Here is a 12,572-nt window from a genome sequence, read left to right as displayed (position 1 = left end):
CTTTAGACCTTGGCATTAAGATTAAGAGATAGACAGGTCTCTGTCAGTCCCAGACCACCCAGATCTACAGAAGAGTAAATTAGCCTGAAAGAGAATTATAGCTCATGCCTTTAAAGTAAACATTAGTATACAAGCGAGAAGCAAGGTCTCAGAGAGGAATTTATTGTCCAGCTTCCCTGAAATAAGTTTACAGTCTGAGGCTTGGTGAGAGCTAGTGGAGAGAGAATGTAACCATTCAGCCTGAAGTAGAGGCGAGAAGCTAGTGGCCAGCTGCTTTTCTGATATGCACATTGAAGCTTGAATCCCAATATCAGTCTCTGTGTCATTTCTTTTTCATATGATACATTAGCCTCACGGTGCTATTGTCACCCAAACCAAGACATATACTCTATGATTATTAAACTATTTTACAAAGAAATAGATTGTTTTCATTAAGAGATAACCATGTAATACAAGTATGTAGAAGTAATAGAGAAAACCTAAGTGGGAACATGCATACCATTTAATTTTAAGCAATAGTACATTCCCCACCTATTTGCCATTGAAATGACTGTTCCTCAAATCATTTTTACCTGTCTTTATGGGACCAAGTATTAAAGTGTTCTTAGATACAGAATTTCTTCCTTTTGTTTTTGGAGGTAAGTTTCCTTAACACACCCATAGGTCTCAGGACTTTCTAACTTTAAGAGATAAAAGCCTAATATATAAAATGTTCCCTCTGTTCTTTGTGTGCCTAAGGTCAGAATGTTCTTGGTTCAGGTTAAATTTGTGTTTCTTTCCAAGACAAGTCTGTTAGAAACCTAGACTGTACTAATATAACAATGAGTAGAGAATCTTTAACTCTCTCTATTTGCATCTTGCTTTTCTGCGACCTCATTCATATCCATGGCAGGAATCAATAATCTCTGCCTATTTTCCTACCTACAAAGAAAAAAGGCAAGAAAAAATTAGATAGCATTAAATATTCCATATTAAATTGAAATTTGAATTATTACTATGAAATGCCTTAAAAGAATCAATGTAATCAATATATGATAAATTTGCCACTCAATGCACTATCACACAATATTTTCTTATAGAATATTTTTGAACTAATGAACTAATGGAGAACAGGCTGGCAAAGAGTAGTCATTTTTAGATGAATTTTGCAAATAATCAAATTTTTAACAAGAAAAACTTAGGTGGTTGGAATTGAAGTGTATTCATTAACAACCAATAGTATTAAATTGGGTCCAGGAATATCATATTTAAATTTGAGTACACATAGCATTTGTCAGTGAATACAAAAGATACATTATTACTGTTCAAAATAAACTTGAGAGACAATGTAATCATTTGCATAACTGAAAAATGTGAAATAGTGTAATTAGATATTAGGAGTATGGAAACCAAAATGGATTTCTTTTAGGAGACTTTCGTGAGACATCAGGTTCCCACCTACCATGGCTGTAGGAAGCATATTACTTAACCAGTGTGAGAAATGCTTTCAGCTGTGACTGCTCCTCAGATTCCACCCACTCTTTTGAACACAGGTTTTGGTTGATCAGACTCAATTTAAAATGCCTGTTGAAAGTACGAGGCAGGGTGCTGAAGTCACAAACCCAGGTGGTAGAGTTAATCACCATCTACTGGAATAACAGATCCTCTGAATGCAGGAAAGGAAAAACTAAGAGTTGGTCACTCTGTAAAGGTTCATGGTTTTTGCATCTATTTTGGAACATGTCATGAACTGAGGATGTCTTTAAGCTGCTTTCCAGTCTCTGAGTGTGGTGCCACCGTATGAAGGTGCTTTTGTCTCACTCATTGAACAGTATCAGGAAGGTAAACATTAATACAAACTTCTTGAAAGGATTCATAAAGAAGGGGACTGACAGATGGCTTGCTCTCAGGTAAATGTATGCACAAGGATGTAACAGGTTGACAGTCCACTGAGAAATGCTTCATTTGCAGAGCTCAAGACTCACTGCAGCTCCTCATTGTGTGAAATCTGTTTTTGGGTTTTACTATAATTTGAAAAGCAATTATTATCCCTCTCATTTCTATGCTATATCTTGTTTTCCACTCTTCCTTGCCTCCTATTTTCTTGTATGACTTGTCTATATCAATGCATGCTCTGAAAGATGTATAACATTTCTGATATTAGAGACGAATATTGATACTCAATTCCTTCTGAGGACAACTTCAGATGTTATTTATCACTGAGAAAAGGCACAGATTTCATGAGGATTTTAGATGTTGGTCACTTTGATCTCGATTTAAAAGTCACAACATCCTCCCTCTTTACATATAACATTTGAAAATTGCAGATTGATTACTGATAACACAGCAAATTCTTTAGTTAAATCATCTTTCCTTTGGGTCATGTAAGTTCTCAAACCATCATCATAAGGCGAATCAATTTTCATTTCAGAGTCTGTTGACTTTCAAGGACGTGGCCATCAATTTCTCCAAGGAGGAATGGGAATGCCTGCATACTTCTCAGAGGAATTTATACAGAGATGTCATGTTGGAGAATTACAGCAATCCCGTTTCTGTAGGTGAGAATACATCATTTTCTGATTGATGCTTAGCCCGAAGAATGTCTAACAACTTGTATTAATAGTTTGAATTGTTTTCTATGAATCAATCACAGTTCCCAATTATTCCTAGATATAGGTGAGTGTAATCTTTACTGCAGTTTTTCATATATCATTATAAGTGGTCTTTTTTATTTAGCTAGCACTTAACTTAATAAAATATGGTGCTTTGCTTTTCATTCATTCTGTAGCAATAATCTGTGAATGCAGTTTGAAACCAACAGTTTTATATTTGTAATTGTGTAATGGAAGTGAAGATGAAGGTATAAAAAATTAAAATCACTTTCTTAAAAGTTTACACCTATCAATTATGTACTTATAACACTTCGCTTATGAGTCTCTCCTTATGATCATTAAGTTCACTGAGTACACGACTGTGTTACAACCCATCTCTTTTCCACATTATGTAAAGAAATTATAACACATATCTTCTGATTTATAGGCCTTTCTGAATCAAAACCAGATCTAGTCACCTGTCTTGAACAAAACAAAGAACCTTGGATGGCGAATATAGATGAAGCAGAAGTCCTGGAACCGGGTAAGTTGAAAGGAAACAATGGTTCATGTGTGGAATACAAAACAAGAAAAAAAAAAAAAAAAACATCTGCAGTGCCATTAGCCTTGCTCCTTACTAGAAGCTAAGGCCAAGGATTTCTTTTAGAATTTCACAGTGGTATGCAGCACACAAAAGCTTTCACATGATTTTCATCATTTCATAAGAATAGTGATTAGATAAAATTTAGTATGCCAATAGCAATTTTCAATATATGTGTGGTTATTTTTTGTGTTCCATTATATGTCTGATTTGTCTGATGTGTGTCAGTAATAAATGGATTACTTTTTCTAGTGTTTTATTATATTTTTGGACATTTTTACAATATATCTGGTTCAGACTTTTTTCTATCTTTTACCTTCTTTTGTACCTTTATTATCCTAAAGCAATGTCATGATTCCTCAACCCATTTTATTCTCTCTATCAAAAAATTATCAGCAAATTCATAAAAATAGAAGAAGTTAAAAAACTAAAAATTGGATTTTCCTACTCCTGGAAGCTAGGAACCACACTATGTTCTTGTCAAAGATTTATGACTTTGGATCTGCGTTCAAAGAACAAGCTACGATTTTGGTTGTCTTGAGCTTGTGTGGGTTTTGGCTTTGCTGTCACAGACTTGATAATTGTGTGTTGATTGGACCTATACTGTTTGTAAACTTGTGTTTCACTAGATTCTTTTACTGTTTCTTTCCTTTATCTTCTCTCTGAATCGAATTATTCCATTTAAACATAGGTTCCTGCACCCTAATGGAGGGTTAAATAAACAATCCAAGATAGGGCTTAGTTCTCCTTTTCTCAATGGTAAGCTTCTCTAGTTAAGAAGATTGAGGCATAAATCTGCAGGTATAACAATATACTATTAGATTAACACCATATTCCTTAAATGGAATAATAATAATAGATGATTTAGCTAGGACCAATGGCCAGTTTGGTGTCAGTTTCTTGGCTCTAATAACAGTGTCAGATATGGGTTCCCACAATGGAGTATCAGTAAGACAGTCAAATACTCATTAGTTATTGCCAACATATCCCTGTCACTTTTGTACATATCTTCTAGGCCAGTCAAAATATGTAGTTACATGGTCCATAACATGGACAATTGGTGATTATGCTCTCCTTGTGTAGCTTATATAGTACGATCAAGTACTATGAATGTATTTCAATTGTGTTAAAGAATCCTGTTGAGTACAAATTTTGTATCTCCCCATTCAATATTTTCAGTATTCTGGCATCATCTTTGGGTTCTTGATGGTAAATAATTGCAAGGGCAATACCCTCTGTGTTTGGGGTAAATAATGTAATCCATTACTTATACCAGAGATTTTATTTGTTGTCACATGATTTCAAGTTTGGGTATTGTCTACACTGTGGAGGCGTGTTTCTTCATCTGGTGTTGGTGTTTCTAGAATATTTTCTCTCAATGATATGCATTCCTACCATCATTTAGAAATACTCACTCTGGGGCTTAGTATCTATAATTGTTGGCCATGGGCTTAGGCTTCTGAATTGCTAGGGTTTTTATAAATTAACCTATTTTATTAATCTGTAGCTATGACTTACATAGGTAATGCCCTGAAGTCCTACCTCCCTGGTAGGACATGTCATCTCTTCACTCTGTCTTTCTTCTCCCTACCACCTTTTTGGAATTCTCACCTACCTAAATTCTGCCTAACCATTTTCTAAAATAAAATCACTCATCAGTCAATATATATATATATATATATATATATATATATATATAGTCAGCACATGCAGAAGGACATCCCCAACCATCTCTTTTCTGTCTAAATAAAAGGAAGGTTTTAACTTCAACATAGTAAAATTATGTTATCATGTAAGAATTATAGTTATATTTAGTCCATTTACATTGGACAAAATAGTTTATCATTTTTCCTATGAGAGTCTAAAATTTTATATATTGTTTATCTTTTATTATATCTAATGGAAATTTTATAACTATCAGTCTACAACTCAACTCCATCAAAGACCACAGAAGGATTTAATATTATATAATAAACAAAGAGTGCGTTGTAAGTAATTTTTATAGCTCTAGAATTGAAAGAGACATCTTGCTGCCTGGTTAGTCACTCAAAGACCTTCTGTAACATTGGGGCATCAATCTTCAGCCTATAGGCAGAGTGTTTCACACACTTTTCAATGAATCAAGAAATTTGTAGATCCTTTTTGTCTTATACTGGTAATGTTCATCATTCTTTTATGTACTCTAGAATTTTTGGCAGTTTTATCTGTGAAGCAGGAACACTGAAGGACCATCCCATTTCTAGGCTTCCAGTATAGTGCCAATTCTTCCATGGTTCTCACATGTCCATTTTTCACAGAGTAGAGTTACATAGTCCAGGCAAGTGCAGTTTCTAGTCCAATTGTCTGTCTCAACCACATTGAAGGTAAACACCAAAGCGAGGCTGGGTGGTGCCCATCATCCTCTCTAACATAATTGGTGCTGCCAGGAGCAGATGTCTCTCTTTATCATTAAGACAGTTAATAAACCATTTGAAATAACAAATTCTGTAGGTATTTGAAATGTTTTGAAAAATACCTATCTATATGAAATTCATCTGTAATCTAGAAAACTAACATAAGTTTTTACTTATGTATCTAGGACCTTTGACTTTCAGAGCTTCCACTGAGTAGTCAGGTTTAATTGTTATAGGTCTGCCTTTATATGTTATTGGTACCATTTCCTTTGCTTCTTTTTAATACTCTTTATTAATTTGTATGTTTTGTTTTTGATTATTATTTGGGAGGGTTCTCTTTTCTAGTGTTCTGTATGCTTCCTGTCCTATCATAGGTATTTCCTTTTTTGGGTTGGGAAAGTTTCCTCTATGATTTTGTTGAATATGCTTTCTGTGCCTTTGAGATAGATATCTTGCCCTTCTGCTATAACTATTATTTTTAGCTTTGGTCTTTTCACAATGTCTCAGAATTCCCTGGATATTTCTCTTATTGGTTGATGAACAAAGTTTTTTGAACAATGGAAAGGGAGAATTTAGGAAGGGTTGTAAGAGACTGGGAAGGGGAGAAAGGGATAAGAGAGAAGGACATGAGGGATCTGATTCTCCCCATACTAAGCACCCAAATTCTATAGACAGACTATAGAAAATACAGTTACCAATCTCTTAAATGCTAGAATCCACGAATCTGAGAAACAAGCACTATTTGTTTCCAAGTTAAGTCACTTAGTTTAATGTTTTCAGATCCACCCCTTTAAAACCAATATGTGTAACACCAACAACAATGGATTAATTCATTTGTGTGTAATCTACCAAACATTAAGTCAAGATGACTTAAATAATCTAGCATATCACATGTCCTCAAGTTTTATAGAAGGAACAATAAAAACTTCTCAAGTAATGGCAACGTGATGGATTCAGTACAGAATCCCACTACAATTCTGAGAAGAGTAAACACCAATAGACTTCCAATTATATAACAAAATGGAAATTTTCCATTTCAAGAACACATCAAAATCATTATTTTCTAGGATCAAGGTGGCTTCATCTAAGAGTTGATTATAGGAGTGAATATAAGTAGAGCAATTCAAAATGAATCAAGAGAATAGAATAAATGAAAGAGACTACATGATCATTTATGTAAGTGTAGAAAAGGCTTTTTACGAAATAATATATCCATTAATGGTAAAAATATATGGAGGAGGAGGCACATATCTATATATAACGTAATATGATTTTAGCATGCAAATTACCAATAATCATTCTGAATGGAGATTTCTCAAAAATATTCCCCTATAATTGGGAAAATATAGGATAGTCACTCTCTATATACCTGGTCTGTTTTCTGCATGAAGTCTTAGATATCAGTCTAAGATAACATGAAGTTCAAGGGATACAGATAGGACAGAGAAATGTCAAAGTATTCTCATTGAACATAATATTCATTCCACATAAGTAACTTTAAATGAAGATTCTTATGCCTGGTACTTAGGATACTGCTAGTCTCTGTTTTGTTTTGGTTTAGTGTTGTCACCATAAAAGTCATTGCTTCTTTAATGTGTCATATAAATTTATGGGGTAATATTGCAGGAGAATACAAATTAACATATATTCTTAAGGAAATGTCATAAACCTTGGTGTTGTTTGCCTCTGATCCTTCATTTTTGTACTGAGCACCCATGCATCACAAGTGAAGAATGCTGACATGTTTCTGTTTCCCATTTGGTAGTGTCCATGTCTCTCAATTCTCTAATCAAAGAACTTTAGACACCTAATGAATGATGTGAGCAAGAACCTTACTCTGTGCGAAGAGTTCTGTTCATTATTGTTTGTTTAATGTAACCTGATGAGATCTGAAATGATATAATCATTAGCAATTTAGCTGCACTAACTTTCTGTAGTTATATATTTGCTTTGTATCCATATCCATATTTCAGAAAATATATATTTAACAACAGTTATCAAATGGCAGTTACAGTATTGATGAAGGAATACTGAAACATTTGGAATACAATTGACTGGGGTAATCGATATAGGAATTGATAGACTTATATTTTCATTAAATTTACACTTAAATTAATTTGTGAATTTGACAGGTAAACTCTGAGTTTTATATTTTATTTTGAAATTATAAATTTAAATGTACTTTGAAAGTATAAATTTTATATAGTATGTGTTTTACCAATTCAACATATTCTTAAATATCTGAAGAAATGGATGTCCTATAGAATTGTCATTGCGATTGTGGTAACTTTGAATCTGTCTCTCCTAACGCCCATAAAATTTTATGGAACAGATTTCTGGTTAATGATTATTATGTTGTTAATGATTATTTTGTTGTTTTCTTTTTAATAATCACTCCTTAGAAGAACTACGTATTAACATCTATTAATAACAATTATTCATAGAAAGTCTATATGTGATTTTATCACTTCTAACATTTTATAATTCATGTGTTTTGAAAGGTGTTATTGATGTAAATTAATAAAGCAATTTTCAAGTAAATATAACACATTTAGTAATGGCTACTAGTTGATTTTTTATTCTAAAGTTTAGGTTCATAGTATTATGTTACATGAGATGTTTAAAGAGGACTCTTTCAAATTTTTCATATTGTAAAAAAAATTTCATGAAATGGCATTCTTCTTGTTCATCATCTTTGAATTTTGATTCCTTATGGCCATATGTGATTTTTATGATCAATTTATTGCTTTCTTTTTAATAATCACTCTCTTTGATTACATAAAACATGTACTAATTACAATTAATCATAGGAAAGCTATATGTGATTTTTTTCATTTCTAACATTTTATAATTCATGTGTTTGAAAGGTGTTATTGATATAAATTAATAGTAAGATTTCCAAGTACATAGACCATTGTATTATGATCAATGATTTTTCTACACTACACATTGGTGTCCCTTTACATATAAGTTTCTTTATTAATTTGCCTAAATCCACACTGAATCCACAATCATTGCCACATTTCTTCCAGGTGTGTTTTGTTGTACAATTCAGGAGATGATCCCAAAAGAGGGTACACAGGATACCTGTCAGAGAGAAATATCAGGATGTTTAGGAAATAATAGCCCTGGGGAATTTCACATAGGGAAGTTCTCAGTATGTAGATGTAAAGCATGTGGGAAGTCCTTTCCCAGCAGCTCACATCTTCTAATTCATAAAAGAGTACATACTGGAGAGAAACCTTACAAATGTTCATTTTTTAGAATGATCTTTAGCCAGAGGATACATCTTCAAGTTCATCAAAGAATACACACTGGACAGAAATGTTAAAACTGTGAAGTATGTGGCAAGTGTTTTAAACAGAGCTCAACATTACAAATTTATCAAAAAAATGCATACTGAAGAGAAGCATTGCAATAGAAATACATGTGACAAATCCTTTACTAAGAGCTCAATACCTACATTTCATCTAAGTGTATATAACTGACAAAAAGTTAAAAATATACAAATTGTGGAGAGTGTGTCTATGATTCATCTTCAAAGTCACTATAAAACTGGAGAAGTCAGAATCCTTAATATAATGAGTAAGTTACATGCTATGTCCTTTTACCATGGATCATCTCTGCAAAATCTCACTCTATCTGTACATGAGAGAAAACTTATAAATGTGAGGTACAGGGCAAAACCTCTGTGGGGTGCTAAAATCATAACAAATATCACAGAATCCATACTAGAATATTATTAAATATGTGGTAGTTTTTACAGAGTGATCAGATAATCAGTCTTAACAAAGCATCAGAATGGAAAGAATCCTAACAAATATAAAGTATTCTCAAAAAATGTTTAACAGAAGCTCAAATCTTAGAGCACAACTAAAAATTCATGAAAGAGACCAACTCAGTATGGAATTACTATCCAAATAATCATACAAAAATAAGGTGCATTATAATGTGAGTTGTGGAAAGAAGATTTTGCATATGTTGACACTTTATTCACATTCAGATAAGTGGCGTTACTAATCCTTATGATCAATGTCATGTTAAACCAATTCTACCAGGAAATAAATTAGTTATTCATAAAAGACTGTCGGAAAACTACATATGCAGCCATATATTTCTCAGTACTACGCTTAAATCATGTATTAAAGTGATACTGGATAAATTTTACAATAGTTGAAGGCATAAATATTTAAAATGTGAATGCTTATGCCAGGGTAAGTTTACTGATAGCAATCCAATTAACCATTACTGCATAATTTTCTGTATGTTTTATGTGACAGAATATTGAACTTTTATTTACTATTGCCTTCATATAACTACCATTGTGTTGCTAGTGTTTGAACGTTTACAGAATGTAATAAAGTTTGTTTTGAACCTAATGTTTATTACCATTTTCTTACTTATCAATAAGTACAATATAAGTTGTGTTCAATTACTGCTGACTTGGAATGGTGAACATTCAGTTTAGAGTAGTGTTGGGTAATCAGTATCAGGATTTGCAATACAAAAAATTGCCATTAAACATGACCTAAAATACAGAACAAATGGTTTCATGGAAACTGTAACAGATTGCCTCATTGTGGGGGAAAACAGATGTGGGAGAAAAGAAGGCCTGATTATGTAAAGACCTGAGTGGCTGTGTGAGTGAACTTCAGCTCTTTGCATGGGCAGAGTTAGGTCCAAGAACAGATACTGAGACACAGCAAAAATGCAAACTAACTGAAAACTCACATCCCCTCATTGATTGAGGCTATGAACATACAAAGCCTCTCGTGTTTGTGTGAGAATGTTGATAGTTTATGTAAAAACTATCCAGCATATTTTGCTTTCTTCACATATGTAGGGTTCAACAGGTGAAGGATATAGCGTCTGAAAGTGCTGAGATGAACCGAGAATGACTACCAGCATAGCTTTGAATAATAACCGTGCCACTGAAATATTAATCAATGTATGATAACTCTTTCAATCTACTTGGATGTAGGTATTATAGGTAAAGAGATTCCAGGGTGTGGCTGTTTCCATTCAGAGATCTAGGAACAACTGATCCCAACTTTTCTTTGAGTCCTCTTTAGATACGTGTATATTTTCTCCATTCTTTTTTGTTTGTGTATGACTGGATTAATCTGTGTCTTTGAAGGCTGTCCTGGAGCTTGCTATTTTAGACCAGACTGGGCTCAAACTCACAGAGATCAACCTGCTTCTGCCTCTCCAGTGCCTCACCGCCACAGCCTGGCCTTATTTTCTCCATTCTTAAACCATGACACTTATTTCTGTCACTGGAGACATACTGGACAGGAAAGCAATAGCCCTTTAGTCCCTATTCAAAAAGAAACAAGTTGCTTGGGTGCTTGAAATGAATTGTATTCACAATTTCTCATCAAGAAAGAGAATTTCTTGATTATTAAATACTAATTAGTCTGAGAGTAGGACTTCCAAAATAAGATTTTCTAGATAGAAATGAAGATAACCATTGGCAATTCTACTTATTCTTAGAATATGTGCTAGTCAATACCAACGTAGTCACCGGCAAGCAAATAAGCTGAAGCTAATTTTCAAAACTGGAAAAATGTCTCATCTAACCCAGAAATGGTTGTTTCTCCAATGTCTGATCCCATACTTTGTGTATGTACATGTCAATTTTTCATTTCATTTTTTAAACTTGATAGAAATTTAATTCACTTTAATGATAGAGTGCACTGTATTCATGGATAGAATACAAAATCTATGTCTAAAATAGAAAATTCTGCATTTCCTTCATTCTGCCCCAAGATTTGTATCTCCACTAAAAAATTAATTTTTATCCTGTAGAACTGAAGCATGCTACATGATTACTCTAGAAAAGTCAACTTACAGAATTCTTCCTATAACAGCTTGCACAGTACTGGTTCAGGCATATTTGAAGGCAACTGCAATAGTCATGAAGCCATCACAGCAGCTTAACCAAAATCCAGCAAAACTGAGACACATGATGGTTGCTCTGTCATTTTTGGTTTTTATATTGGCATGTTGCTTGTTTAGGGGACTATTAACATTTGAAAAATTTGGGGATGTTAGATTAATGAAAATTTCTTTTTTATTTAAATTAGAAACAAGATTGTTTTACATATCAATGACAGTTCCATTTTCCTCCCGTCCTCCCCTATCCCTCCACCCACTAACCCAGTGCCCATCCCATACCCTTTCTGATCCCGAGGGATGGTGAGGGTTGACTTAGGAGGTCTTCAGATTCTGTCATATCCTTTGGAATAGGGTCTAGGTCCTCCCCTATGTGTCAAGGCTCAGGGAATATATTTCTATGTGGAATGGGCTCCTAAAGTACATTCATATGCTTGGATAGTACTGATCTATTACAAGAGGCCTCATAGATTTCTGAGGTCTCCTCACTGACACCCTGGTTCATGGGTTCTGGACCCGACCCATGCTGGTTTCCCAGATAGCTCTCTGGGGACCAAGACCTCCCCCTTGTTTAGGTCAGCTGTTTCTGTGGGTTTCACCATCCTGGACTTGACCCTTTGCTCATCACTCCTCCTTCTGTGCAACTGGATTGCAGTTCAGTTAAGTGTTTAGCTGTGTGTGTCTGCTTCTACTTCCACCAGCTGCTGGATGAAGGCTGTATGATGGCATATGAGATAGTCATCAATCTCATTATCAGAGAGGGCGTTTAAGGTAGTCTCTCTTCTGTTGTTTAGATTATTAGTTGAAAAAATGTGTGTGTGTGTGTGTGTGTGCTCGAGAGGGGGGAGAGAGAGAGGGAGAGAGAAAGGAAGAGAGAGAGATATGTGACAGAGTTTCTCTGTATACTCCTGGCTGTCCCGTAACACTCTCTGTAGACCAGGCTGTCCTTGAACTCACAGAGATCAGTCTGCTTCTGCCTGCCAAGTGCTGGGATTAAAGGCATGCACCACCACCACCCTGGGAAATTTCTTATGAATCATTTATGCCTTCTCCACACATGCTTCTTCTTTAATTTTCCAGGTAGCATACTACTCTTCTTACTTTTAGGTAGGT

This window comes from Cricetulus griseus, chromosome 9, assembly GCF_003668045.3.
Source record: "Cricetulus griseus strain 17A/GY chromosome 9, alternate assembly CriGri-PICRH-1.0, whole genome shotgun sequence".
NCBI classification, from domain to species: Eukaryota; Metazoa; Chordata; class Mammalia; order Rodentia; family Cricetidae; genus Cricetulus; species Cricetulus griseus.
The sequence above is the reverse complement of the archived record's forward strand: the minus strand, read 5'-3'. Positions refer to the sequence as shown.